Raw genomic sequence first — 7,751 nt, 5'->3', positions numbered from 1 at the left:
CTTGTTGGAGAGGTGAGGGATGAAGCATCCTGGAAAGTCAGGGAGGAGGTGGAGGCTACACGGGGAGTTAGTTCCCAGCCCAAGGCTGACAAAGCATTGATGCAGCGGGAAGGAAAATGCTAAACGGAGCCGGGGAGAAAAAGACAGGAGGGGCCCCAGGAACCCAGCTTCGTCAGAAGCTTTCCGCACCCCACCCCACCCTCCTCTCCCAGCGCCCTCGCTCTCTGGCCAACGCAGAGGCTATTTTCTGCCTTTTACAGGAGGTACTGCCAGGAGGTGGGGGCGGGGGGCGGGAGAAGAAAGGCTGATGCTGAAATCAAGGAAGGAACAGCAGAAGGGTCAGGGGCAACAGTCAAGGCAGAAGCAGCTGCCGCGGCCGGCCCAACGCCGGCAGAAACCCGTCCCGGGCGCAGGCAGCGGCCGCCGCGGTGACAGCCCGAGCGGCAACAGCTGTGAGGAGGCCCGGCTTCTCCTCGGGGCTGCAGCGCCGGGGGTCAGAGTGGGGAGCCCCTATCGCTCCCATCTTCTGAGCAAGCACATTCTTCTCATGCCTTCACTCTCGCCTTCTCAGCGTCAGCTGACCGGCTGCTGCCTCTCCCTCGCCCTGGGGATTGGCAAAGCCGCCTTTCTTTTTTCCGCGGAGCGCGCCAGTGACACCCGGATTTGTTCTAGCAGGCGTCCCTGCGGCCTCGGGCGCGAGCGGCCGGAGCCAGTTAGACCCGGGCCTCTCTCGCCTCTGTCTGCGGGGCGGCCCGTCAAACCCGGAGCGTTTGGTGGGTGAGATTGCCGGGGACTAAACCAGACCTTAATATTCAAAGTTGATGGAGATAAACCTAGGCATCACTTGAGAGGGTGACCAGCTCCAAGCCACCGAAAGATGAACAAATGAGGCAATTTCAGTATTATCAGACACAACATTATGACCCTTTTTGTTGTAAAAGGAACACAAATGTAGCTACAGATTGAATGAAGTGATAGGCCATTAAAGGGCAAGAGGGAAGAGGGAAGGGATAATAGGCACCGTCCATTTGAGCCTGTTACACTTACTGTTTCAAATCTATTCAGACCGTGTTAGTGGCAAATACACAGTTTACCGGCAATAATAAATGAGCGAAGCAGTAAAGATAAATCTTAGCGAGTGCGGTGGTACATTTAGAGTAGTGGCAATTGCTGTTTATTTGCTTTTCTTTTATGAAAATTTGTCAGGGCAAGGCTATATGTGAGACATATCTTTATATTTTTTTCTCATATTTTTTGGAAGTCAGGGTGAGTGGAGGCATTCAACTTTATTTTCCTTAATTAGGTAAACAAAAAAAATCAATAAGCCTTTTTAGTATGGATTTCTCTCCTCTAGTAAATATTCAAGCAAAACCAACTGTACATTTTTGGCATTTATAATCAACCTGCTTGCCTTCATTAAGCCTATCCCATATGACTTTTAAATTCTACCCAACAAGTTTACAGTATTTCACATATACGAACTTTAACCCTTCTGTACAGTTACAATGTCTTTATACACTTGGTCACTTAACAGTTGAAGAGTTTAGGCAAGTTATTCACTTGCTGGAGATTTAAATTAATTGTTTTTAAAGTATAAGTGCCTGAACAGCAAAACTGAGGATTTCTCCATAGTTTGGAAGCTACCAGCCTCACAACTAGCCATAAGTAGGTGCATTTTTGAGTGGAGAGGACAAATAAGCCAAACTTCAAAATTTCAACTTGTGCACATAAGAAAATTGGTTTCAATTAAATGAAGGAATTAAAATATTTTAAGTGCGAAAGAAGTTGGTGCTTTAAATTAGAAGAGGTAATTATTTTATGTGACTAAAGTATACAGAAGAAGTAATTGTCCATTTTGAAGTTTTAAAATGCATTACATTTTATTATTTGGCTTTTGAAATGGAGTAAAATAATTACAAGTAACATTGCATTTGTCACAGAAGTGAATGTGATCAAGATACTCATTTGTATTAGAAAAGCAATTATACTACATTTAGGTAAATTATTTTATATATTTCAACAACATGATGTCGTGTTTTAGAAAACTCTAAAAAGAATTCTCTTAAGGACAATTAATCAATAGACTATCAGATCATTTAAATACTTTTTTCAATGTGAAATTGAAGGAATTTTTATAAAATGATGTTACATTATATGAAAACTTATATTCCGTTAAGAATATTCTTTAAGTAGCTATAAAAAGAGGAAGAAGGAGAAAGTCTTTATATTTCTGTGGTGAGCTGAGTAAATAGAATTATTGTGTCTCCAATTTCATTTAGACACCATATTTTTGCAGTGTAATTTTAGGCTTTAGATGTAGTTTATGATGTGTCACTTAATATAGACGTGGAGTTTTGTTTTTCATTGGCTCTTTTGGCTAGAAGAAAATCAAAGATTTACTCATTCATGGATTTATCCTAATTTGTGTGTTATTTTATTGTGTCACAGATCTTTTCTAGTTACAGTAATATTTTGTGAAATTCATATTAACAGTATTTTTATAAAATAATATATACTGAGAGACTGATTTCACATGACAGAAACAAACTTTAGCATCACTTAGTTTAAAAATGTGTCATTTTAAATGTACACTAAAATTGCATTTTATTTCTTTCTAGTCAAACAAAAGCTCTCCGAATGAAGAGTCAGAGATTTTGGGGGCTTTGTCTAAATTCAAAGTGCCCTCTACTGTCAAAAATGTGTACTGCTGAGAAAGAGAAAATTTGACAAGTCTGAAATCAAAATCTAGACAGTGAGAGACAGATGGAAAAAAACCAGGAGAGGTAATGGCACTCAGCCCTGGGGCAATTCAGTTTGGAATGTTCCATCAGTAAATAGTTATGCTCTCATTCCAAGTTAAAAGTTACTTAAAATTATTTGTATTTTGTGACTGCTGCCTCATGCTTCTTTGCTTTTAGTTTTGATTTCAAAAGTGAAATTTCACTTTGGTGTCACTGTATGTTTTACCATAATGATCCAAACAGTGTACGTTAAAAATGCCAGGATAAGTAAGTGTAAAAACTACTTATATCCTGTTACCTTTATACTACTCTTGAGGAATATTGTTCAGAGGTTCTTTTTATATTTTTAAATATTAGAACACTTTTATTTTAACTATGGATTGTATGTACTTAAAATGCAAAATATTCATCATTACTGTGATAAAATAAAGCTAAGTGGTAAGTTGATCCAGTGTGGGGAAAAAAATCAGCCAGACTTTAAAAAACATCATGCAGACAAATAAAATGGTCATCTATTTTGTTTACTCTTAAGATATTTAAACATTATGAAAATAATTGTAAGCATATTCTATGTGTTTAAGTGTAAGCTTGTTACAATCTTTAAATAAATTCAGTGACCCAAAAAAAAATTTGCCATAAGAAATTCAGGCTATTCCATATTGTTAAGTTTTATAATATAATATTTTAATATTTTACAATGTACCACAAAGCTGTGAAACTTCAAATTTGAGATAGATATACAATTTTAGAAATGGTTACTGACTTGTTTTTTATTTATTATATTAAAAAGAATGTTTTGATTGAATTTTTAGCTTTATAATAAAATCAGTAATTTGAAGTGAAATTAAAGAGGCACTGACATAACTGAGGGAAGGAAAAACACAGTTTATCATGTCCAACACGTGTAACAGTTCTTGGCTAACTCACTCTATGAAATACTTGGTCTATATTTCGAGCAAAAACAGGCTAGAAATATAGATAATTGGGAGTGGGGAGTTGATACAACAGTCAGGGCTTTAAAAAAAAATCAAGGCTTTAGCTTTTATGTAAAATACATATAGATTCGGTTTTTCAGTTTCACCAGTCACTAGGGATTTTAGATGTGGTTGTTGGGTGGAGAAACCCAGAGAGTGAGTTTCAGTAGAGTAGACCTCAAGCAGCCTCCCTGCTTCCAGAGCTTGCCTCTTAAGTGCCTCTGGTAGGTTTCTAGCACACATCCCAGATGTCCAAGCTGCCTTTTGTGAAGAACAAAGGTGCTCAGATAGTACTTATTATTAATGCTTTCTTGATATAAAGGGTTATATCTAGTAGGGGGGTTTGTGTGCTAAAAACAAATGAATGGACAGGTAAACAAACGGACACGTGATTGAAAGAGAGGCAAAATGCTGGTTCTCTGGTCATAGAATTTAGAGGTGATTTGAAAGAGAATCTTGTCGAGTAAAACAGCATTGTATGCCATCAAATTTAAAAAGTTTCCTCTGTTTGAAGAAAATAGCACACCAGTCTTCTCAATTGTTTGAAAAATCCAGGAGATATAATATATCTAAATGTTTCCTCTGGCTATTTTCAGTGCTTGAAAGCAAATCTATTAACCCAAGTATCTACCTGAGCCTAATTTCTGTGGAATCACCATTTCTCTTGATCAGTGCTCAGTTATTTTCTACTCTTTGGAAATGAATTGCATTTGTAATATTAATCCTAGGCTCCATAAAAGATGTGTTCACATTATAAAAAGTCTAATACAATGATAATACTAAAAGACCAACTAAATGTTTGATGCTTCTCCTTCTGTTGCGTTTTAGAATCGACTCTTCACTTCTGAATTCACCTTGCGTGTCTAAGTTGCTTCTGTCATGTCTAACTCTTTGCACCCCTATGGACTGTAGCCCACCAGGCTCCTCTGTCCATGGGACTCTCCAGGCAAGAATACTGGAGTGGGTTGCTGTGCCCCCCTCCAGGGGATCTTCCCAGCCCAGTGATCTAACTTGCGTCTCTTATATCTCTTGCATTGGCAGGCAGGTTCTTTACCACTAGTGCCACCTAGGAAGCCCTGAATATACCTTGAGATAGTCTAATTTCTAGTCAATCTAATCTTATCAAATGTAGTTAATAACAGATCTTTGCTTCAAAACAAATACTGCTCATCATTATGAGTCCGCTTAAGAAAACTCTAAATAAGGGAGTTCAATGCCCTCTAGCCTATATCCTCAGGTAGGCCCATGGAACTCTTTCTTCTAACAGGAGAAAATGTTGCAAAGATACGGGAAAAAAAAAAAAAAAAAACAAACCAAAAACTGGCTCCTTGAAGAAGTTGCTCTTTATTTCTTAGGGAACCTGGGAGCTACTCTCTCTCTTGTTCTTTTTAGGGCCTGATTGTCCAACTGTATTGTTTCTGTGGAGTGCACAGTATCTTTCTGATAAATTCCATTCCTCTGTAAGCTAGCCAATCAATTGCCTTTGTTGGTAACCAAATAAATCTAATTGTTATGATCTATGCCTTTCTCAGTGAGCAACTCATAGATTCATAGGTGATGTTTACAGAATGTTCTTAGACTTTGATTTCACGATACAGAAGCTTGATTGAGTAGGGAACTTAGCCAAAGCCACATAGCATCAAGCATACTACCATAGACTCAGACCTCGCCTCCTAATGGCCGCAGAATTGTGCCAAAGTGGGAATTAATCACCTGCATTCCCATGAGCTTCTGGGTTTTGTGTCTAGTTTTGTTGACATAAATTCCTTTCTTTCTCTTCCTCACAAACTAATATTGAGAACATTTTTGGATACATAAAAATGAAAATTATGTAATGGAAATGAAACCATTTTAGAAAAGGAAATATTATGATAAAGTGATTTGTTTGTGGTATATGTAGGACTCTAATGTTACACAGTTTAGTGCAAGAAATTTCTTTCCTCAAGGAAGCAAAATCCAGTGTATTTAAATAGGGGAGAGGCCATGCTTAGATTGTGTATGTTTAGGTATCTGCTGAAATAACAACTATCTGTTTACAACTTGATAGATATACAATGAAACCTTTCTGTTAACAAAAACCTTTTTCTTAACAAAAGTTGTTGCAGAAAGAAGTAAGAATTGTGGATAATTACCTTTTTAAAAAATACATCAATAGTAACAAAGCGTATCACAAGCATTTAATAAAGGGATTATCTTAGACTTTATACATTCTTAGGAACCAACAGAAAAATCTCAAGGGACAAATCATTAAACCCTATTCTTCAGTATTAACTTGGACAACAGCTCAGGAAACATCTCTGAGGGTGCAAGGCATTTATTAGAAGCATGTTTAGAAATCTCTGATTGTTTTACAAAAACCTCTTCTGCAGAAAACAACAGGATAGTTACCAAGCATTTTTGGAAACTATATATAACTGAGGAGATTCAGTTCATTAGAAACGTGATAAACGTGGTAAAGGCTGAAAAAGGGTAAATTGTGAGGGAAATGTAAATTAAATATGAAAAGTATAATGTAACCATTAGTGATCACTCAGTATGTATTACTTTACTTTGCTATATTCTATATTATACTTTTTGAGATAAGGCAGTTTACCACAGTATTATTTTATTCCTCACTTACTTTATACAGGAAAAAGGAAAGAAAAAATTTAAACTAGAATGTGCAAACTGTTTTTTTTTCTTACTGTTATTTTTCTTTTATTTAAATATGATGATATTCACAATATTGAGTATATTTATGGATCCTTAAATGGCTATAATTAATTCCCATTACTTTTTTCTTTCTGAAAAGGATTATTATGACAACCATGATTTTTATTCCAAATCTTTATCTTTCCTTGACCCAGAACTTTACATTTTCCAATGGATTCCAAATAATAGATAGAATATCTTTCATCCCTGTAGTGATTCAGGCTTAGTATTAGCTTTCATCCTCAGAGTTTCATTTGCTTCTCCTAAGGGTTCTGTTCCATAGTTGGCAGAGATTTTGATTGATAATTTATTTGTTTGAATTTATAAAAAATGAAGTTTAGTGATTAGCCTAAGATAACCCATATATTAGGAAATTAAAATAGGTTTAGAGCTCAGATCTTGGGATTCACAGTCTGGCACTCATTTACCAAATCACTCATGAGGATATTTATTTTTTCAACAAGCATTCATTGTACACCTACTCTTGGATACTTTTGTTAGCACCAGTCATTGTTACTTGCTGTCTGAAATAGCGGTTTCCTTGCCTCAGGGTGAAACAGGCAAGTTTATTAGGGCCAGTTGCTCCTCGGGCCTCAGGGGACAACTGTTTTATGACTAATTACTTTTAACTAATTTTCATATAAGATAATATTATTCCTTTTTGTTTTTTAAGAATCCTCTCCTGGACTCTGCTCTTTGGAATTAATGCTTATTATGGTTACATAACATCTAGGCCCAAATTTGTTCCAATTACTCTTGGACATCCACACCCAGCGCTCAGGAACCTGGATATGTGGACACTTACATTGCTGCCCTCCACCACCCCTGATGTCACCTGCACACAACCGACCACAGCCTATCTGGGAGGGGTGTTCTTTATGAGACCACATGTAAATCTGTACTTCTGAACTCCAGGCAGTGTCAGCTTCTTTTCCTTTTCCCCCTTTTCCCTTTCTCTTATTCACTCTTCCCCCAGCCCCACCCCCGCCCCGTCCCTTTCTCTGTGCTTTCGTGCTTCCATAGGTAGACTTTCACCCACTTGCTTTTTCATTTCCTTTTCTATAATCCCCGCTTCTACTCACCTCTGCCATTAGTTATACCACTTACATATGATGTTGGGCGTCATTTAACCTCAGTGCGTCAGATTTTGTTATCTGGATAAGTAGAATTAACTTACAGAGCTGTGTTGATCATTAAACAATGCTTTTAAAAGTGCTGAACTCCATGCTTTTTATATGGTCATTATGATCAGGAAGTACCTTATGAACATTAGGCTTCCTGGGATTTTGTGGGTAAAGCTTATAGACACATTTTTTTTTTTAATTATTGATTTACTTATTTATTT

At 37.1% G+C, this 7,751-nt stretch overlaps 1 pseudogene; it reads left to right on the top strand.

The window, feature by feature from the left end:
- The first annotated feature begins 307 nt into the window (after positions 1-307).
- The window catches only part of LOC136164231 (proteasome subunit alpha type-7 pseudogene), a 30,798-nt pseudogene continuing 23,354 nt past the window's right edge, over positions 308-7,751 (top strand).

The sequence above is a fragment of the Muntiacus reevesi genome, chromosome 3 (assembly GCF_963930625.1).
Source record: "Muntiacus reevesi chromosome 3, mMunRee1.1, whole genome shotgun sequence".
Lineage (NCBI taxonomy): Eukaryota > Metazoa > Chordata > Mammalia > Artiodactyla > Cervidae > Muntiacus > Muntiacus reevesi.
This window is presented reverse-complemented; position numbering and strand designations above follow the sequence as displayed.